This window comes from Triturus cristatus, chromosome 6 (genome assembly GCF_964204655.1).
Source record: "Triturus cristatus chromosome 6, aTriCri1.1, whole genome shotgun sequence".
In the NCBI taxonomy this organism is placed as follows: domain Eukaryota; kingdom Metazoa; phylum Chordata; class Amphibia; order Caudata; family Salamandridae; genus Triturus; species Triturus cristatus.
This window is the reverse complement of record NC_140589.1, coordinates 508,195,765-508,215,857: the sequence shown is the minus strand read 5'-3', so window position 1 is coordinate 508,215,857 and position 20,093 is coordinate 508,195,765. Positions and strand designations below refer to the sequence as shown.

At 43.6% G+C, this 20,093-nt stretch overlaps 1 protein-coding gene and 1 long non-coding RNA gene across 9 annotated transcripts in view; one reads left to right on the top strand and one right to left on the bottom strand.

Annotated features, from left to right (window-relative positions):
* LOC146817343 (uncharacterized) overlaps positions 1-623 on the bottom strand; it is a 111,836-nt gene extending 111,213 nt beyond the window's left edge. For 7 of the 8 annotated variants that reach the window (XR_014962970.1, XR_014962969.1, XR_014962973.1 and 4 more), the window contains exon 1: positions 433-598. The gene's annotated coding sequence lies outside the window, so the exon portion shown is untranslated. Of the gene's footprint in view, positions 1-432 lie in introns of all 8 variants that reach the window. The other variant, XR_014962971.1, reaches the window with a different exon arrangement.
* The window catches only part of LOC146817342 (uncharacterized), a 28,183-nt gene continuing 8,320 nt past the window's right edge, over positions 231-20,093 (top strand). Inside the window, exons 1-2 of the long non-coding RNA XR_014962974.1 lie at positions 231-738; positions 13,495-13,576. This is a non-coding gene — a long non-coding RNA (uncharacterized LOC146817342). The remainder of the gene's footprint in view (positions 739-13,494; positions 13,577-20,093) is intronic.

Genomic DNA, 20,093 nt, shown 5'->3' with positions numbered 1-20,093 from the left:
GGTCAGAGCTGCGGGAGCCACAAATCGAGCACATATAATCTCATTTTTGGCGGCTGGAGCAAGTCTATCTTTCCCTTACAAGAAGGAACCCTTCGGGATGCACTGTGTGATTTATTTGGAATACACCGGCAAAGGAGAGCGCCTCCAAAAGCCCGTGGACCCAGAATGTGGGGCCTTGTGGAATAGGCGGGAGTGTGGGTGCATTGGGCCAAAGCAATTAACATCTTGGACTTTTTGGTAAAACGCGTTGCCATTATTTGGAGCATTCAATACTGCCATGTTATCAAAGCATCACGTAAAAGAGGCGGAAAGCATTTAACCTCTGGTGTGAAAACAGAACCTATGTACAGAGGCAGTGCTTCGCAGCTTCTTTATTGTGGAAGCGGTGACGATTGTCGGGGTCCTGCGAATGCCGTGAGGGGAACGGCTTACCTTGTGCTCTCAAGTGACGCTGTCAGACGCCGTGAGGGGAACGGCTTTGTCTCTGTCTTCCGCGCAGTGAGGAGAACGGCCAAGAATTGGACCGCATGTCCCAGCAGCCCTCTGGAGCCAGTCCCGCAGTTGTGACGCGGTACCTGCGCCCGGCGGCGCCATATAACCACCAAGCTCCCCCCACAGCGATTGACGCGCGCGGGCGGGCCCGACCTTGCCCGTCATCGCCAGGAAGAGGCAGGGCAGGGCCACCCCCCTTTCATCTTCCATTAAGGGCTTCCGTGTAGGCTTGGAGTCCGTTCACAGGTACTGTTGGCCCTTTCTTTATCGCGTTATCACTCTAGTTGGCAGGCAGTCAAGGTGTTGAGTTGGTACTTGTAAATCCCCAACGTACTTTGCTTTGATGGATAAGGTGTGAACAATCCATTACACACTATACCTGTCCTTGAAAGACATATTGGACTTAAGACTCTGGGTCACGTGCCAGGATTTGCACTGCACTTTGCATTTTAGTGCCGCCATATTTACTAACTGTCTTACTGATGATGCTGCCAAACAGTGTTTAAGCATCTAGCACCCTTGAGTATTACAATTAAGGTACCGATGAGCCTTGCTGCTTGTTCTTCTAGCAATTCGTGCTCTAGCTTTGGCCTGATTTTTGCACATTGTATTTTGCACATTGCACTAGGCAATCTGCCATTATTAGCAGATTTTCACTTTATTTGGGATTTGTGTATTTAATACAGTGTGACTAGAGGCTGTTAATTATGAGTAAGCGGAAACCAAATATGGGTAAAAATGTGGTTGGTACATTAGATGAAAACAACAAGAAATCCGTGGGTCTACAAACGCCGTACTAATTGACCAGAGCCACAAATCCAGATGCTATAATAAAACCCAAAAGTCCTCATAAAGAGGACGGAGTCCCATCACCCACCGAAGTGGCATGCTTCATCATCTGGGGCCTCCTCTTAATCACAACCTGGTGTGGTTAAGGATCTACAACTCCTGGATGAATAAGGAAGGAGGAGCTCGCGGATGTTTCCTGGGTCTTAACAACCTGATGAGGCCTAGTAAAACAGAGACTAAAATTGCCCTAAGTGTGGTGAAATAACGTGAAAAGTGCAGTGTATGTGAAAGATCAGTTAAAATTGGCTATCTAACGAAAAGTATGTTTATTAAATATCATTAGATGTCAAAGACTAAAAAAAGTGGTCGACATGTTTCAGCCATTAGCGATCAAGAATTATGATCATGGCTTTCATCAGGACCAGATGTTACTACTGCAACATTAACTAACAACAGGTAAAAACAAAATAAACCTGAATAGAAGCAAAATGATACCTCCGGCAGGTATAACCACTCAACTGATGGTAAGTGGAACTGCAGGGGTTCTTTACGAAGTGCCTGTGCAAAATACAAAGGAAAAACACAAGAACAGCATATTAATATAGCAAGGGGGTAGGGGGTAGAACAATTAGTGACTTTCAGCAGTTGGTGCCAACAGGTCTACCACTGATCAGCTTACCCGTCATAGATCGGGAATATACGTCTACGCTCCTGGTGACAACTCAGGGCGTGAGGCAGCGCTCTGTTAAAACAAGAATAAAAAACATCCTGGTATAGAAACAGATATCATAGATGGTAAAGTGATCTGTAGACCGATGTAACTCAAAATAGAGCTATTGTGCGTGTGCATCAAACAACCTTCAACAATAGTGATGCGCCTAGAGTGAAAAGGCCTGCAAAGGAGCTCGCAAACAACTCCAAATGTAACTCGCTCTAGAGAAATAATAAAACCAAGCGAGGAAATCCCTGTGCATGGGCTGTACACACTAGACCATCAAAAAATGCGCAATGCATATGAAGCACGGAGAGCACCCGTCGTGATCATGCTAGAAACTGGGCATTGTGATCTCAAATCGGGAGTAAACTGCGCGCTAAGCATATCGTGCTAAAGCGAACTCGAGACTATATGTAAACATAGATTCTCCCCTTCGAAGCATAAAGAGTGCGAATCAAGCCCCAAGAATAATGTAACGAGGCTTGCTAAAGACTAGACATAGTAATCTCTGAAGGGGAGGGAGCTAAGCTTGGAGCGTGTTATGCTTAACAGGAACACGCAACAGTTTATGATTAGCTCTGCTCCAAGTTTGCCAGCCAACATGCAATGTTCAAGGCGAATCAAACGCAAACGGTGCAAACGCCGGCAAGGTACAAGCTGGAAAATGAGCATTACAAATTCTCACGAGAAAGACGCGCTGCATCTACTGTGTAGTTGGCACAAATGCACCCACATCTTAACTACACCCAGGCAAAACCATAACTATACAACGGCTCGCTGTACGCACACTCGTATCCAACAGTCTAATTCAGTGAGAGCCTACCTGGCCGTCGCTACCCCAGGCGGTCTTCCTGATTGTACCGAGCGGTACTGAAGTCGCGGCCAACACCGCTAAAAAAGCCGGTATTCACCCGGAAGTTATCCGGGAGGGCGGGACCAGAGACAAAAAACTATCACATGATAGACTTGCGAGACTCTACTCCAAAGACTGGCCTTATGGGAGATGTAGTCAGGAAGTGCTTGCATGAATAAAACACTCGAAATAATCCGTACCACAGCTCGTAATGCGTGGCATACAGGAACACCCAAATCAAAAAAATGTATTATAGGCGACCAGAAAACCATATTCTGTACACAAGTATTGAGCAACTACCGTGGAGCAGCTGCAGCATGTCACTGAACGCGGGAGTCATAGTAAACAAACCAGAACGCGCCCAATAAGCGAGCGCGAGTGGACATGATGCACTGGCATAGGCGGGAGAAACACTCACCGCGCAAAACATAAGTCCGACCAACCTAGGAATTGCCCAGAAATATACAAAACATGACGAGTCTCAATCGGGGCATGTTACTGGGCGCACCAAGGTTGTAAAATAACGTCCAACACACATGGACAGTGGAATCAAGCAGAGCACCAGAGACACTAGATGTAGACTAGAGCATCAGAAAGGCAAACCTGGCCCATATAGTTAGAGATTCCATGAAAAACAGAGGACGAGAAAGAGACTGGGATAAATGCACGAATCAGACATTAAGTGATGACAACACCCCCATAAGGAATGTCAAAGTACAATGTACACTCTGATTCGGATAACAGCACCACCTGAGAGCTTACTATGAACAACATTAGCGGAGTGAAGTCCAAGGGATGGCTTCATTCAAACCCAACGTGTCACTCTTTATTCTGAAAACCCACCGCTGTTCTCGCTTGAAAAGGAACGATGACACATCCGTGATATGCGGAGGAATAAAGGGTTGTTCGAGAATTGTCCAGTTGATATCATCAGGTTGATGCCTGGATTCCAAGAAATGGTTGGTCAGGCGGGTCGATTGCTTTTTGCACCTAATAGTGCTTTTATGCTCCATTATTCTGAGCTTAACCTTCCTGGTCGTCATCCCTACGTATCTCTTCTTGCAGGGGCATGTAATAAGGTAAATCACCTTATCGCTATTGCAATTGGTATGCTTCATTTGTCTCCATGGTTTACCCATGCCCAGGTCGATCTCAACAGTGTGTGAGGTCTGTGGACACACCACACAGCCACCACACGCATAGTGTCCCTGTACTGGAGGCAAATTCCAGAGTGCATTGCTTAAAGCTGTCATAATGGTTCGGGGGCGTGTATGGACAAGTGTATCTCGTAGATTGGCACTTCTGTTGAAAGAGAACAATGGGAGAGGAAGATGATCGTTGCCCACGTTTAATATGCGCCAGTGTTTTCGTATACTTTTTTAAATACAACTGGACTGGGTGCTGAAGGTATTAACACACGTCATTCTGTCCAGTGTAGGTTTAGGAACACTCGGTTCGAGCAACGCCTCGCGGTTGTTATTCGAGGACCGTTTGTAGGATTGGTGGACCAGGCGAGTAGGATAATTCCTTGCTCTGAGGTTTTTGGACAAGGAATCCGCATGTTTCCTAAAGTTTTGTACATTAGATGCCTTCTTATCAAGGGGAGAATCCGCCCTCATACATGAAATACAATTGACTGAACAAAGGTTATCCCTCGATCCGTACTCCCCGAAAGGTAGACTTTCCTTAACCCCTACACTTCCCGTTTCTCTGCCGGCCCTCAATCAGGTTGCATCCCCATCCCGGGTGAGCCCGTCCCCATCTGCTGCCTTAGTCACAGTGATAAATTCTGGTTCTTGCTCTTTTACGGGGCATGAAGCTATTCCTGCGAAAATGAAGGTTTCAACTAGAGGGCAGAAAGCAAAGCTTAAATCAGATTGTAATAATAAATCCTCCCCTATAAAATGAAAGGGGAGGGGGGGTGTGAAATTGAATAAACCAGTACAGGGAACTTCTGGAGGGATAGTATCACTATCTGCCCTTCCCACAAGTGCCGGTACAGAGGGTAATTCTACCCCCATGATCCAGAGCACGTTAGGGCAGCTAATTGACAGCACCGAGGAGGGGAATTTCTGGAGAAGGCTTGAAACCATGTTATCCACCCTACTAGACCATATGTTTAAAAAAATAAGTGCAGTAGAAGCTAGGTTGGCAAAACTAGAGGTGATTATTAGTTGCAACCCGCTAGCTACGCCGACAGTTAGTACACTCAAAAACATAGACAACGCAGCCACGGGGGGCAAAAGTGCTGTGCGGGAGGGAGCAGGGGGTGGGCCTACTGAAAGTACTGCAGCAAATGGTGAGGCACAACACAAGAATAGTCTTAATAGCACAAGGCCCAGAAGTGTAGATACCCCGGTAACTATATGCCAGCCCCTCAGTAGAGCAGAGTCCTTCGTGTCACATAGGGAAAGGAGGCTCGAGGGTAGGGATCTCCAGTTGCTGAGTCTCCCGATTATCGACCTCCCGCCTGAATCTATCCCATATGTAGTGGTACTGGGAAGTGTACCCCCACTCCCCAACAGGGTAAAGGAAGACTATGGGTAGTTGATAAATAAATTGAATCGCTGGTTTACACACAATACAAACCAAAAACCAAAGGAAATGATGGACGGACTGTTGAACATTGCAAGCACTCACCCCCAGTCAACTGATATGGGTTTAATCCATCACCGTTCTTATATTGCAAGCCAATGTATTGAGTACTAAGCTAATTGTGAAATGCCTACTTCACAATTGCCGGTCCTAGGGAGCTTGTTTCCAGTCCAGGGAAGGCATGGCTTGGCAATTCGGGCTGGACTGTTCCCATGAGGCACAGGGTCAGACTGATTTGCATATGGCCATGTCTGAACTGGAGTGGCAGAGTGGGCCAAAGAACGGTGATGGATTAAACCCAGATCTGTTGACTGTGAGTATAAGATTGGTTCTGATGCTCCGTCCATCACCACCCCCTTTTGTATTACACACAATACAACCCTGGGCCCACGTATATCCAAAAATATCCTTATGGCACGCAGGGTTAGTTGGATAGGGTGTTCTCGCAAATTGGACAAGGGTGACTGCATTATCGTAAATTTTGATCACCCTTTCACTGCTGGGCGTATCCTATCCAGAGACATTAGTCTCACTCCCTTAACTGGATCTGTCATCAAGGTTTTACATTTGGGTTATTTTTATAAGCTAGCCCCCCACAGGGAACTGCCTGTAAGTGGTCATAGGGTTCCCCAACTAGGAGGCTGGTATGTGAAGCAATACATTGTAATTAGTCTCCAAGAAACGTGGTCGGTGGACTGCGATCTTTTCCTGGAAGGCTACAAGGCATTCTTTGTCCCGGCCACTCCATCGGTGAGTGGAAGACCAAAGAGTGGTCTAGTTACATACATCTCCGTGTCCATTGATTGTAAGTTGCAGGTGAAACCAACTACACACCCGGGAACCCTGGCACTGTCAGCAATAAGGGGGGATACTAGATGGGAATTGTAGATTTTTAAAACTCGGTGGCTTGCCCGCATGAGGTGTGTAATATTACTACCCTGGGAACCATTTTAAAACAATTTATGGGCCCTGAAACTTATAAGCTTCTGGTTTCTGGTGATTTTAATGCACGCCCTTGTGGCAACCCATCAATATCCTTTATTTCAGAGCTGGGCTGCCCCCGTATGAAGGGCTTTCATTTTGAACACCATTCCCAAGGGGAATTGTTGAACACTATGCTAAATGAACTAGATTTGGTGGTTACGATGTCCTTAACTGATCCGCACACCAAGTTTCTTGTGCCAACGTTTAAAGGACATGGAAGAGGATAATTTATTTAACTTAATTTCGTCCTCATTGCACTCTTCATTTAACGGTTTTAATATAGTAGAAAGCGAATTCAGCGACCATAACCCTTTGACAGCCTACATGACGGGCCCACTTTCGGTAAAAATTGAGGAAGCATCAAACAGGGGTACTCTGCGGCCGACGGATGGAAAGCGTAGATTAAAATGGTCCCAGGTGTCCCCTGACAGCTTCTATAATAAGGTGAAAACATCTTGTGCCCATGAAATGTAATTATGTACATCGGAGAGGTCCACTCCTTATGAGATCTTTGGTGCCTATGAGGCAATAGCGCATACAGTGGGTGAATTGCTAAGTGTCCCGGCCAGAGGAATCGTCTCACATGGCCCCAGATGGTTTGACTCGCACTGCTCCAAAGCAGCTAAGTGGCTGAGGGAAGCTTTGGCAGCTAAACCCAGAATCCAATCTGAGGTCTGTGTTTGTCGTAAGGAATATAAGTTAGCCCTGGCTAAACGTAAGGGAGCACTGAAGGATGATGCCTGGAAGGAGTTGATTGACTCCAGCACCCTGAGAAATAGCTCAAGGTTCTGGAGTGTTGTGAATGGGCCCCTGTTTGACGGGGAAGGGGGTGGGGGGCCTTGCTGCTCACATTACAGAGGAGTGGGTTCTCCATTTTAAATCTATGTTTGACTGTTCGCTTGAGCCTATTTGTAGAGATCCCATGGATAGGAAGGACGCTGTCATAAACTTCGATAGGGGTGAGATCAGGGATGGTATTTTAGGGCTAACCATCAATAAAGCCCCAGGCCCAGATGGGCATCCCCCTGGATCTATTTAAGTCAGACCCTTCATTTTGGGCTCCGATTTTAGAGTCATTATTTAACGCGGCAGCAAAGAATAGCTGTCTTCAGTCTTGGCCTTATTCAACTATAGTCCCAGTTTTTAAACAGGGCAATAAAAACAGCACCCACTGCTATAGACCAATCTCGCTCATCGATTCAGTAGTCAAAGTGGTGGGACGTGTCCTTTTACAGAAATTAACAACCTGGGCAGATGAGAACAAGATATTTTCAGACGTTCAGTATGGTTTCCAGCCGTGGCGCTCCACTGTTGCTCAGTGCCTTAATTTATTTTTGATACTGAACAAATACACTGTCGCGCACCCAGGAACCATCCACCTTGCCTTCATGGATTTGTCATCTGCTTTTGATTGTGTTAATAGGGATAAACTATGGTAATCCATGAGGGCAATGGAGATGGATAACAGTATCGTCAACTTTCTTGAGGACCTGCACTCATCGACCAAAGCCAATGTCAGGTTCTCTCAAGATCTGCGGGTCACAAGGGACTTTGAGATCAAGAAGGGAGTCCGCCAAGGCTGTATCTTGGCACCTTTTTTATTTAATTTTTATATTAATGAACTAGATAGTGTACTGAGGGCAACCGGAGCTGATTTTCCTTATGTAGGACGGCGGGGCATGCCAGTTCTGCTTTATGCGGATGACGCCGTCCTTATATCCAGAACCAAACTGGGCTTACAAACCCTTGTTACTGCATATTTGGGATTCATGACAGAGCGGGACCTGGCCATTAACAACTCGAAGTCTTATGTTATGAAAGTGGGGAAACAAATGAAAAAGAGCTTTCAGTTCAGTACCGACAATGATAAGATTCCCCGCATGAATGTATTCTCCTATTAAGGGGTTTTATTTGACGATCAACTTAAATGGGCCCGCTTAATTCAGAGGAAAAAAGGGGAGCTGGTTCAGGTCAATGCAGCAATTTTGAATTTTGCCTCTAAAGTGGGTAAGAAACCGACAGGAGCTATGCTACAAGTGTATCAACAAAAAGCTTAGCCATAGCAACTTATGGTGGTGAGATCTGGGGATACGCGGTTATAGAACCCCTCCAGGTAGTGGAAAATGGGTTTCTAAAACGTCTATTATGTGTACCAAGAGGAACCTCGAACTTAGAGGTACACGAGGAACTGGGGGTTTCCTACCTAAGTGATACTCTTGCTTTGCGTCCCCTGATCTTCTGGTTAAAGTGTTGGCTAAATAAAGATCTAATCCTCACCCATTTGATTTTAAGAGAATGCATGTCCCTAGATAATGTGGCACGCATCCCCTGGTTTAATTATATAAAAAGAGGGTTTGAATGGATTGGGCAGGGTGTTTTATTCTCCAATCCACGTTATTGTAAGAAAGGATGTGGAAATAACTAAGATAGCTTTTCTGAGCAGAAGGCGTGCAGACCGGGAAGCAGAAGAGATATGTAAACCCAGCATCCGATCATATTTATTGCTTAAATCAACGCCACTGCCAGAACCATATCTAATGGGGTCTCTGACATCACATGAAAAATTTCTTTTAACCAGGTTCCGGATTAACCTCTTCCATCTCCTGTTAGCAAGACCCAAGGGGGCTACCAGAGGCCAAGTGCTAGCTTCCTGTGGCTGCGACGGAAAGTCTCCTCATGATTTGCTGCACTTTGTGTTCTTTTTTAAACTGTATGCAGTCCCCAGGAGGCACTTCTTAGTTCCTATTTTTCAAAAAATGAATTTTAATCAAGTCAGACCAGCCCTTGTGTATCTTCAATTGTTGAAGGATGATTGCATTATTTTTATTGTATGGTTTTTAAAAGCATCTATAAAATCTAGGCACTGTATGGACATGTAATGTCTGTTCATTTAGACATGTTTTAGAAGACAAATTGTGTGGTAACGGAGTCTGTTTTAAAAAAAAAATCCTGTCAATAACTTCTGTTTTTATGTATTGTATTTGTGTAACTTTTATGGTTTTGCAAACAAAAACCGAATAAAGTTTATTGACTGGCTGACTGTATACAAAGTAAGCTGGTCCAGAGAGCCCAGGGAACAGGCATCAACTGCCCAACAGGTCAAACACAAACAATCTAAGAACTGAATGACATAGGCAGGAGATCCATGATCATACAAGATTCCAACCACTGTCATATAATATACAGTACAATCAGAAACCCAAAGAAAACATATAATACATAGTGCAGTAAGAATAACAAGAAATATACCACACCACGTACCTCCCTCTTTTACCGGAAACCAATTTAAAAAAATAATAATAATAATAATTAATTAATGACTAAATCATTGAATCTTTTAGGTAACACTTTGAGTCGGGAACTTTTCCCAGCCATTTGTGAGCTAACATCATGTACAACATCAGTGTTATCAGAATTGTTTCTTTCGGACTTGGCCAAACGAGACATGTTCCACCACTGGCCATTGCTTAGTTTGGCGGCATGACCTTTGATCTCCTCAATACAAGGCGGATCCCTGAATTTTGAGTACCCTTTTTGTAACAACGGTTCTTTGACACACGTACCCATTCTCCAATAGAAAAATTCACAATTCTTTTCTTACAGTGATCAGTCAATTTTTCACATCTCTTGCAATTGAAAATATCACTAGCAGATTTCCTCTTGCTAGCTTCCTCTAACACATTGCAACCACCACCCAATGCCTTGATTTTCCAAAAAGTATTCAATGTCGAACTTACCTTCCTACCTCTCATCAATTCAAATGGTACAGATCCAGAAATTGAATAAGGCGTGAATCTATACGCCCATACCACATCCCTAACAGCAGTCTCACAATCAGCCCTAGATTTGATAGCACTTTGAATGCATTCAACTAGCACTCTGTTTAATCTCTAAACCTTTCCATTTGCTTAAGGATGATAAAGCGGAGTTCGTAGATGTTTCACACCAGTTTTCATTAGAAACTCTTGCGCACTAGCTGAAGTAAATTGTACACAGTTGTCAGACAGTAATTCTTCAGGGGTACTCTCCCTACTGAAAATATCTTACAAGAACCGAATGACAGACTTGGTGTTGGGCTCAGAAACACCCCTCACTTCAACCCATCTGGACAGGTGATCTAACAATACAAGAAAATATTCCATGTTGCTGGGTAACACATAATACGGTCCCAAAACATTGACAGCTACCCTCTGCCACACTCTGTCTGGACAAGGAATAGGCCTTGATACAGAAGAGACAGTACTGAGGTGTTTATCACTGTATGAGCATTGTACACATTCCCTCACCAACGCCTCTACCTCTCGATCAATATTGGGCCACCAAAAATCATTTCAAACTTTTCCAAGTGGCCTAAATGAGCAGTTTCAAGAATTTTAAGTCTGAGACACTTTGTAGGAATTAACCTCCCACCCCTGACAAGTAAATCGTTCTCAATTGAAAGCTCATCAGCAACCTTGCAGTAAGGTTGTAAGTCAATATCAATGGACCTTTCTTTAGGCCAACCGGTAACAACCAGGTTAATAACTTGTTTCCGAACAGGATCATATTTTAACGTATCCAGCCATTCACTCATATTGGGACAGATTACTGTGTCTTCGACATTTGCAATAATGCACTCTTCAACATCCTCAAAAACCATAGAATGTTCATTGCAGTCCTCTCCTGGAAACCTGGACAAAAAATTTGCCTTAATATTCCACCTGCAATATGAAGTACAAAGAAATTGAACTCAAGAAATTTAGTGGACAGACGTGACAGTCTGGCTGTAGTTTTCTTGATTTTGTTACCTGACAAAATGTCCACTAAAGGCTTATGATCAGTTCTCAGGTGAAACTTTCTTCCCCATACATAGGGCTTGAACTTCTCAATTCCCCACACACAAGCAAGCCTTTCTTTCTCAATTACAGAATATCTGAGTTCAACGTCCTTCATTCTTCTTGCCGCAAAACCGACTGTCACTTCTATGTTTCCCACCATTTGAGAGAAAACCACCCCCATACCATAAGAACTGGCATCAACAGTGACATAGGTATCACGACCTTCACAATATGCTTGAAGAGCCGGAGCAGTCAGAATGCTTTCCTTAATAAACTGAAAATGCTCTAGACATGTAGTCAAAATAAAGTCTGCACTTTTCTTTAGAAGACCTGTGAAACATCCTGTAAGACCAGCATAGTTTCTCATGAACTTCTCATGAACTTCGCATAGAACTCGCACAAGCCCATAAATGACTTAAGTTGTTCCTTACTGGCAGGGTGAGGAGCATTGACAATGCCTTTGACAATGCTGGGCTTTGGTTTGACACCTTCATATGAAAGAGTGTGACCCAAATACTCAATTTAATTAACTGCAAATATACACTTGTCATCGCTGAATGTTACTCCATTCATTTGTAAAGTAGTGTGAACCTGTTCAATAATTTCATTGTGTTTTCCCAGTGAAACAGTATGCACCAAAATGTCGTCTTGAAAAATAACAACATTGGGTACGTCTTTAAACATGGTAGTCATCACCTTTTGGAAAACAGAGGCAGCCAAGGCCAATCCAAATGGCATGAAGCAGAATTGTAAGGTACCATCAGGTGTAACAAAAGCTGTCAAATGATGAGACCACTCATCTAAGACCACCTGATGATATGCTTCCCTAAAATCAAATTTCGAAAACTATTTGGATTGACCAACAGCAGCGATGAAATCATCAATTCGTGGAAGGGGAAAAACTTTCAACCCAAATTGCGTTGTTAAGAGACCTCAAGTCTGCACAGAGATTTAATTCACCAGACTTCATTTTGGCAAGAACAATGGGAGACACCCACAAGGCAGCATCCACCTTTTTAATAATCCCTTCATTTTGCATTTTAGTTAACATAGCAGATAACTCACTTCTGATACTGTGAGGCACATTACGAAGTTTGTGCTTAATGGGTGAAAACATCCTCTTTGACTTTGATAAAATGAGAAACGTTTTTGATCTTCCCAATCTTTCCTTGAAAAACACCCTCAAACTTATTTTTCCAAGGTACCTGGACACCTACAGTATTAACAGTATTAACCAAGGAGACAGGATTTTTCTGACTAAGTTTGATGATCATGCCAAACTCAGCTTGGTGCCACCATCCAAACACATTGATACCTTTAAACGCCACATAAACTTTACCATGAATAGTTTTGCTTCCAAGATCCGACGAGTGGTGGGTGAGGCTTTGATGTACATGTAATTCTGATGAATACTGGCAACATGCTTGGGTGGGTGGGTAGGGTGGGGGGGTTCGTTGGGGGGGTTGCTGGGGGATGGGGCGGGGGGTATATTGGTTTTATCGCACGCCCACTGTGGATTACTCCTGTGGATGAACTACCTCGTAGCACAGATACTGTTGGGGTGACTGTTGTACAGTTGTGATCAGTTTGGTGGGGTGATCACTGCACTACGTCCTGATTTGGCTGGAGGGCGGAGTACTGGGAAAGGGGATTGACTGCATTTTGTTCTCTGCCCTAATAAAGTCTGTTTTAAAAAATAAAAAAAAATGAATAGTTTTGCTTCCAAATTTGATATCAGCCCAAAAATACCCACTCAATTCAATTCTGCTCCCTTCAAGTGTAGTGGTGATGACATCAGGAGGTAACAACACATTGTGAAGCCATAACTCTTTATATCTGTCAATTTAAATGATGGTAATCCTTGCCCCAGAAATAATAAGTAGTGGAATACCACACCCATCAATTTCAATGTTTACTAAAGGATCGGTAATATCTTTGCTGGTTTGAACATTATTAACTTCCACACAATCCAGAAATAACAAAAGTTCTTCAACCTTTTTTTCAACTATATCTTGTTCATTGTACACTGTGCGGTCTTGAACACTCCTTATAGGAAAACGTTTGCCACCTCTGAAACTTTGTCAAAAGGCCCTCGTTTTTTACATTTCCAACATCCTGGTGAAGCTGCTGGGCAATTTTTTAAGTTAGAAACATGAGTAAATTACCCACATCTGAAACATTGCAACTTAGGAAAATTATGTGCAGTAACAGTGATTTTACCACCTCTGAAAATATTATCTCCTGAACAGGCCCCTTTAGAATTCTTGCTACTGGAGCCGCCCACGAACGAAGATTTGGTGGCCGAATTGACAACAGCTACCACAGTAACAGGTACAGTGGCTTCTAATTGCTTAACATCAAGTTGTGAATTTTCAATACTTTTTGCTATATCAATAGCTTTACCAAATGATGAGCTGTTGCATGACAACAATTTTTGTTGAATCTTTTTGAAATTACATCTACAAACAATCTGGTCTCTGATGAGCTGAGACGTGAAACTCTCAATATCACAATACCCAGCCAGCATTTTTAGAGCGGTCACATAGGAATCAATAGATTCATTAGGAGCTTGAACACGTGTAAAAAACTTGTGTCTGTGCACCACTAAATTAACTTTTCCTTCAAAGTATGTACTCAATTGTTTCACAGCTAATTGAAATTCATCAAGATATTCGCTATCCTGACCAGTGTATTCTGGTAAATGATCAAATACATTTTGACCTTCTACACCTAGGTAATAATATAGCAGACTACATTTTCTATCTGCCTTAAAGTTAAGACCATCAATTGCACCTAAGTATGCATTGAAAGACCTGTACCATAAACACCATTACAAAGGTGGTTCACCTGACTCTTGTAGAAAAGGATTGGGAGGAGTAACTACTTGCATAGTGGTACAAGGGTATATGAACACAATACAGGAAACGTGCGTCCACAAAACAAAACCTAAACCTGGAAAGCAAAAAGGTTAGTAATGATGAACCACAGAAAGAAAATAAAAGAGAAGAAAAAGAGAGAAAAGAGCAGAGAAAAAAGAAAGAATAAAAAGACTGTATAAGAAAAACAGTGCACAACTGTAATGTAAATGAAGAAAAGAACAATAAAGCTTTTTGTTTTTTGAAGCTGCAGTAACCAAAATGTCCACACGGAGTGCTGAGCAACCGGGATTATTCAGTAAAAAGACAACCCAGTGAAACTCGACAGTAGATTGTAGCCAGTGATGCAGCAAGATGTGCAGAACAGATCATGTCCAAAGACAGAGGACGTAGGAAGACTTGGACTGTACATGAAACAGTTAAGTTTAAAATTGAAGTCTTGTTGTAGCAGAATAACGTGTATGTTGGCAAACAGTTCACCGAGTTCACCAAGTATGCCTAAGTGGAGCGTAGTTGACAGGCAGTGCAGTGAGGTGCCGGCAGAGCATATAGGAGAGCAGGATATGCGTGGAACCACCACGAGACACCGGCAGGGTGAGATAAAAGCACAGCGAGCACAAGGAATGCTCGAGCAAGTGCGATGGCACCACAAGCACAAAGAACGCTTGAGCGAGTGCAACTGCAGGCCCGAGGAATGGCGCGTGAGGATGGCGGGAAACTGAAAAACTAGGAAAATGACAGCTTCCCACACAAATTGACCCCTGGGACCTCAAAATAAAACAGGGGGTACCTGAGATGGAGTGCAGTACCTCCAGTTTAAGGAAAATCCAGCGCAAGAAAATGTCAGCAATACTTAAGTTCCGTGAAGTCTTCCTCAGTAAATCTTCCTCCGATGGATGGACGGGAACACAGGTTCAATCCCAACCTTGTCGCCAATTTGTAAAGATTGTTCGAAGGCAAAGATGAGTTTAAATCCTCAATTTATTTTATACAAAGTAAGCTGGTCCAGAGTGCCCAGGGAACAGACATCAACTGCCCAACAGGTCAAACACAAACAATCTAAGAACTGAATGACATAGGCAGGAGAACCATGATCATACAAGATTCCAACCACTGTCATATAATATACAGTACAATCAGAAACCCAAAGAAAAGATGCAATACATAGTGGAGTAAGAATAACAAGAAATATATCACACCACACTACCCTTTCCACCAATGTCCCATCACTGGACAGACAGGGTTCTGTCAGGTTCTCACATTGATGGCGTGGAAGCCACAGTAGGGCTGCTTCTCAAAGCTTTCACCAAGTTTCAAGGCTCACTCGTTGCTGCCCCATTGATCGTCCAACTGGGTCACACTGTCACCGCTGGCCATCTTTTGCCACAAAAGGAGTGGGAGTGGGGTAGTAGAGTCGGCCAAGAAATCTTTCCCTTCTAAGCAGGCAGACGTGCGCAGCATCTGTTGGGAGAATGCTGGACTAGTACATTTGGGACCCCAAATGGTATACAAACACATTTGTGAAACTACTAACTATGAATATGTAAGAAGACTTATAAAAATGTCATTGTATAGAAGCATAGGCTTCTTAACAATTGCACACAGAGAATAAAGACTACATTTTCCATTAGTCAGTGAGTGTAACCACACCTTACATAAAGAAATGAAAACCGAAGGGACAAACAACACATGGAAAAAGAGTTGCACTGCATGAATAGAGATGCTAACATAGGAAGCGTGCATTCCAAGTTACAGTGGACTCATAACAAAACAGAGATGCCGAAGAAGATGCAGGCAACAAACCTAAATAATTTTGCTTCTCCGAATTGTCATTTATGGACATTTCAAACTATGCTGTGCACGTTTGACACTGACCTCATGTTCATGGTGGCCGGTACAAAACAAGCATCAAATTAGAAGGGGTTTGAGGGATGGAACAGGTGCCTTCGGAAAACAGCATCTGACATTTGATTTTAGTAAATGTGATGACATAAGAACACGATTTGCAGGCCTGTTTACATTAACGGAGTGAAGCTCGAAGAGAGTGAAAACAGAACTGATCATGTGAATTGCTTTTCAAGAAAGAAAACAGTAGTTCCTCAAACAGAGGCTAATCTGGTGACCAGTGGATTGATATAGTACTTGGTCCCTGCTCTTGGGAAAGACTAAAAACAGCAAGAGGCATGACAAATGCATGCCACGGACAAATGGGGAGACAGGATAGGAGAGCGACAATGGAGCCAGCAAATGGGAGGCCTATGGGTGGGCTGAAGTCCACAAAGTTTACAAAACATGTCTTGAAGAGACAGGGCAAGTGCTGTCAAGCCGAGATCTAAAAAGCAAGACAGAAATACCAAAAGTATCGCACCATGTGAATCTCTTATAGTTTCCAGCCTGTGCCTTGGTTTAAGATATTATACATTAATTACCCTTAATCACAATGCTTTTTCAAAGGTAGGTATAGTTTGCTGCAGATTTTCGTGTGTCTTGCTCTTGTATCTTGCTAATTAACTTCTAGGAGTAAAACATGTTTACTTAAAGGAATAAAATTTTGATAACTACAAACCTGTGTTGCATGATAAGTTCTTACTCTTGGAATCACATAGGTAGGTCACACATAAACTTTAAGAAAGACACAGACGCTCATATAAAATCTTGGTGACTGAGGAGTGAGCATTGGTCATGCAGCACCCATAATCCTAGTCAGGATAAGGCACAGGTAAACCCCAAATTAACCTGTACTCCACCCGCTGTTTGCTTGGCACAGGGCAGTCAGACTTAGAAGCAATGTGTAAGGTATTTGTGCAATACGTCAAACAGTAAAAAAGTGAAAACACCACTCAAAAATATTTCACTCCAGGCTGGATATATAGAGCTTACTTTAATTAACAAAACAAGACTAAAATGACAAAAATCAAACAAGCAGAACCGGAATTATGAATTTTTAAATAAGTCCTGTAATTATAGTGCTTAAAAGCATAGACCCAAATCCCTGGCTATCTGGTCGCCCTGAACCGGGTCAAAGTCAAAAGATCATTGTAGGAAGTTGGCTTGGTATATGCTATACCAAAAAGAGGTAGAGTGTGCATTGAGTCCAGTGAGTCCCCAGAGATATAGCAGAAGCTAAAGTAGATAATAACTTTCTCTCAATTTGGTAGTATCTGGGCTGAGCAGTTATGAGAGGGTAGTATGAATGCATTTGTTGTACATACTCATTCAAGGCAGGAACACCATTCAATGAATAACTCAAGGCCAATGGTTGCAAAAATATTTCGTTAGTTACTTTTTATTAGGAACCAAGTTGAATTCAGTTACAGATAAGTAAACTTTTCAGAAATGCAATGCTTTCAACTACAGTTGGCAAAGAGTTGTGTAAGCATAAAAAAATACTTTTCAGATCCATGAAATACTTTTCAATGTCAAAAGAGATTTTTTGCATTAGTCTCAGAATCAACAATTAGTGCAATACAGAGAAAACCAATGCAATCCTTCGAGAGGCAAGACAGGTAAGTAATTTCAGGTAAGTACTCGACTTACAAGTTCGGTCGTCCAAGGCTTTGATCAACACTGGGCAAGGGCAGACCAAGGTAGTTACTGCACCACCAGAGGCACTGGGTGAGGTCAGGTGCAGGGGTCACTGGGCCCCATGTTAGCCTATGAGAGCCGGGGATACCTCAAAAAGGCACTGGTTGCATGTAAGTACCCGTGGGTCAGGGGCACAGGCATTGGGGGCTGAGGTCAACACTGCAGGGGCCACCAAGTAGCAGCACGGCTGCACCACCAGCGGCACAGGGGCGGCCGGCTGCAGGGTGCAAAGGAGGCATTTGGTGCCCTGTAGAAAGCAATGGAGAGTCTCAGTTGAAGAAAGCTGCTGCAGGCTTGAACCAAAAGGCTGGCTGAAGAAATCCCACAACGGGAGAGGTAAGTTGACTGGTCGGGGGATGCCGGGACACCATCGGTTGGGCACTCCTAGGCCTGGAGGCTGCGGGTGCAGGGGTGTCTTTAGGCGTCATGTTTCTCTCACTGGTTCTGGTCGTGATCGGGGGCTCCTTCAGTTTGCGGTTGCAGGCATCATGGGGTGAACAGTGGCAGCATGTTTAAATTCCCATCTATCATGTCGTCCTTCCTTCTGCTTCCAGAGAAGCAGCCCCATTCCTGATAAGATTCAAATCACCCTTATTGGAAATGATCGGAAATGTGGACTAAAGTAGATTCAATTGTGATAATTTGGTTAAAGACTTTTGACTCATCTGATTTATGTATGCATATGGCTGTGCAACTTGACTGGGGACCTGATGAGGTTCTATTTAGTTAATATTCAGCAATAAGTGAATGGGCGGAGCGCACATCAAGCTTGCAGCCTCAAACAACTTTGTGCACCTTAAAAAGTTGGAGTCCATTGGAGTGCATTCTACCACTCATAGTTTGCATATAATTATTTTGCCGTCCATCAGATAGATTGAACCAACCCTAAACAAGTTGAACTGTCGAGCAGAGTGAGGATGAAAATGAGATTAAACTGATAGTCAAAAGAAATACCAGTAGCACAAGAGATGTGTTTCCGGTCATGAGTTGAATTTTTAGAAAACACCATCACGGAAGAACAAAAGGACTTGCACTTTATATAATGTTAACCGCTGCTTTGCAATTTCGCATGTAATTATACATGCCTCATTAACTGACATGATAAAGGAAGAAGTGTCATGTCATACACATAAGATTTTTATGTAGAGGCACTGTATTTTTATTTTCATTAACCCTCATAAATGTTGTAGCATTTTCTGCACAGCTGGTTTGGGAGTGGGGAGCCACGAAGACCATGTAGGTAGGTGGTCAGTGCAGGTATGCTGGGAGATGTAGTGTGAACGGGAAGGTTCTTTGTAAATAGCACACCCTGCGTGGCATGCACAAAGTCCAGTGTTTGTTTCTGTTATACACGAGGGGTGGGGCACGGCACCTGGAGGTAATTGGTCGGAGGGAAGATAAAAACTGATCGTTTTCAATGGTGGCGATTCAATGGGAGCTTGGGGGGCAGCCGAGCACAGCGAGGTCTGCCCCCCAGGCAAATTGGGAGGGGGAGGGGGAGAGTGGCCGGAGCGGCCATTTTGCATGATTTGGGCTACATTGGGAATAGCTCAAATGTAGCCCAATTTCGAGAATTATAGCCCAAAGGGGATATAACGGTTTTTCACGCTAACCCAGCCACCATTTTAGGTTTGGTGACCTGGTGGCTGGGAGCGCTTTGGCAGGGCAGGTTTTTTGTTCCCACCCGCCCTCCCTAGTTTCAGGAGTTTAAGGGGGCGTTTTTTGGCTGTTTAGCCTTTTTTGGCGTTGGGAGTTTTTTGTGGGCGGCATTTGTTGGAACAGGTACATAAGGGTTGACTTGGTGTATTGTCGCTTGGAACAGGTGCAGGCGGGGTGGTTGACAGTTGGCCGGGAGTGGCTGGAGTTTGTTGTTATATGTTTGGTAGTTTGTGAGCAGGAGCAGGGAAAGGGTAACCAGGTAGGATAAGTTTAGATTAGAGGTTGGTTAGTTACAGTAGCACAAAGGCAGGTAGGGATTACGGTCAGGGGGATTTAGGATTTGGAAAGGCTAGATTGTGTAGGATTGGGTTATATTATGGTTATGGAATGTTATGTTGTATTTTGTGGGATGGGGGAACTGATGTGGGGATCGTAGGGGTGGGGGGAGGAACAAGGGGTCAGGAAATTCTTGTATAGTGAGGTGTTTAGTTTTGTATGGCAGTGGCCAAGGGATGAAATTGTGATATGCACCTGTTTCAATAAAGCGGCCTTTTTCACACACAATAAACTGGTCTTGTGTCGGCTCGCTCCCTCCCTCCCCCCTATCTTATCAGGAACGCGGCTGCTTCTCTTGAAGCTAAAGGAAGGAGTGCATGATAGATGGGAATATAAGCATGCTGCCACCGTTCAAATAATTTGTATCGGTTCACTTTTCGTCACGAATGGAG